Source organism: Lycium barbarum, chromosome 5, assembly GCF_019175385.1.
Source record: "Lycium barbarum isolate Lr01 chromosome 5, ASM1917538v2, whole genome shotgun sequence".
Lineage (NCBI taxonomy): Eukaryota > Viridiplantae > Streptophyta > Magnoliopsida > Solanales > Solanaceae > Lycium > Lycium barbarum.
Genome location: NC_083341.1, coordinates 21,185,341 through 21,188,087, shown reverse-complemented (window position 1 = coordinate 21,188,087; position 2,747 = coordinate 21,185,341).

Sequence of the window (2,747 nt, the reverse complement as noted above, 5' to 3'; positions counted from 1 at the left end):
CATATTAATATCCAAAATGCAGATGGAATGAAATTAAATTTGCAGATGAAGAAATTAGTGTTTCGTAAGCTTTGGAATTTGGGTGCTTACCTAAAATCAATGAGGATTCCTATAACCGTATGCTTTCCGGTGGTATTGTTACCTTAATCGCCTCCCTAGTTATGATCGTTCTCTTCACCAGCAAGTTTGAAAAGAGGCAATCAAAAGAGAACTAAACAATGTATTTGTACATGAGGGGAAAGCTACTGGATGTTTCTCCCGGTTATAATAACGAAGCAAAGCAACATTTGACGAATGCTCTTAACTTGAAAAATGATATGGTGGATGCGTGGATATGCCTAGGGAATTTCTTGTGGAAGAGAGGAGATCTAGCTAAAGCCGAAAGTTTCTATAGATTTGGCCTTGAACTGGAACCGAACAATAAGAAGTTGTTACATCACTTATAAGCACTTGAAAGTAGGTTGTGCTAAGGTGAAGCAGATGTTGAAAATTTAGAAGAAATCATCAAGGAATGTATCAAACTGTAATGGCCCGTTTGGCCGTTACCAAACCTTCTGCATTATGTGACATAAAGCCAAATCGATCCATTGTACGGTTAGTTTTGCGGAGAATTCTTCTGTTAGGATTGATCCGTAGTCATGTTGGAATGATTTTAAATCAAGTGGGGTCACTAGTATTTCATCATCGTTATAGCGGGTTGGAGGACCGATACGCTCAAATTACACCTATTAATGGTATAACGCGGACATTGTCAAATATAGTAACCCAACAAGGTTGGGGTCGAATCCCACAGGGAATATGGTGTGAAAAGGTTACTAAAATCGTAGGATGCTAAGCTTAGGCCTAATGTCTTAATCCGATGGTTTTGGTAATAGTTGATTTTTCTATGACTAATTGCTATCTACTTGGTTTGGTGGAAATTTATGGTAAAAAAAACTAAGGTTGTGTCCCTGTTAGATAGAGTGTATGATAATGGGTATTGATCTTGATATACTTCTAATGGATCATTCTATGAATGCACTTAATCTCTATATGAATCTCTACTATTCGCCAATAAACAAAGATTATCTCTTTCTATGATTTTCCCAAATATAAGAAAGTAACTATGAAGAACGATTAATCATGCCAAGTAAATTCGTCTTATTCCTAAGTGAATTTATTAAACAAAGTTTAAAGCTTTGAGTCCTTGTTATTTATTCTTACCAACCCTAATTATTTTCCCAAATAAATCAAGGTTTACGGCTTTAATCAATGTTTGCAACCATTAATTATGAATGAAGAATAAATAAACCCTAATAATCCATTATGTGTATATAAATCACAACCCAATTACACAACACCCATCATTCGGTTCACAACCCTAGTAAGGGAATTTAGCTACTCATGACAAAGAACAAGAAATAAGAAATTGAAGAATTCATAATTGCTTACTTTGGAAGAAAAGAGGAATTGATAATACTTGAATTGATGTTTGAACCTTCAAAAACTAGAGAGTATTTAATGTTCTAAGCCAAAAATCAAAATATAATAACTGATGATAATTAAAACCCTACAATGGACTATTTATAGGTTTCAAAAACGTAAAATTACAGAATTTGCACTTAAGTCCCAGGCGGTACTTATACGGTCCGTAAAACTTTCCACGGACCGTACAAGACTTATACGGCCTTCATCCAGGTGTCTGCAGAGAATAATACGAACTGGCCTTCCACAGTTCGTATAATGTTATACGGCTCGTACAATCCTGCTCGTGAAGCATCTTCCAACATCGTCGCATCTACTTACACGACCCGTACAATATTGTACGGTCCGTATAAGTGTCCGTGGTTCATCATCTATCCACTGTGACATTCTGTTACGTTGCCACCTTTTGTACGACCAGAAATACGGTCCGTGCAACTTTCTATGGACCGTGAAAATCAAGCTTCAGTGCAACTTTTCTGTAACTTCTACTTCTTGAACCCGAGCTTCCAAATTTACCTGAAACATGTCAAAAACACATCAAAACAGCACATACTTGCCTAAAAACAAGAAAAACTTCTCGTAAAAGAGTATCAAATGTGTCATAATTTCCCGGCACATCAAGGACCACTACAGCGGGTCCGCCCCTACGGTGATAGGCTAGCTATAGTGAGCCAGTCGGGTCCCGGAGGTTCTGTCCCGGTGAACCTCACTTCCACTACAGCAGACGGTCCTATTCCCTCGATGTCCACCATCGCGGTACATTTACCGCCACAGGGGTATCACTACCGCTGACCAGTAACCCGCTACAGCGGCCAACGCTGGCCAGACCTAGTATTTAAACCTCATTTTGGGTTGTTTTTCCACCAACCCTTCATCTATGCTGCCATTTTAGGTATTTTCAGAGGAAAACACTTGGAGGCTTGGGAAAGGTAGCCCTCAAACCCTTTTTATTCCATCTCCTTTAAATTTATTACTTCATTTACTAAGATCTGCCTATAATGATTAATAAAAATGGAGTCCTCTTATTAGTTCACACCCTAGGAAGGTGAAATGGGTTTTATGTACTAGGAATCATGGAATTTCTATAAGAATCACCTAGATTCTTACTCTAGGATAATTAACTAACCCAAATGTTGATGCTTTCTCTATTTTTAAGTGGGTTGAGACTTGATTTCTTGAAAGGGGGGATTTTAAGAGAAGGGTTATTTTATATAACAGGGAGAAGAGCATGAGCTAAGGAATTGTGCACCAGCAGCTCGTTGATTCTCAATCAACTGATCACG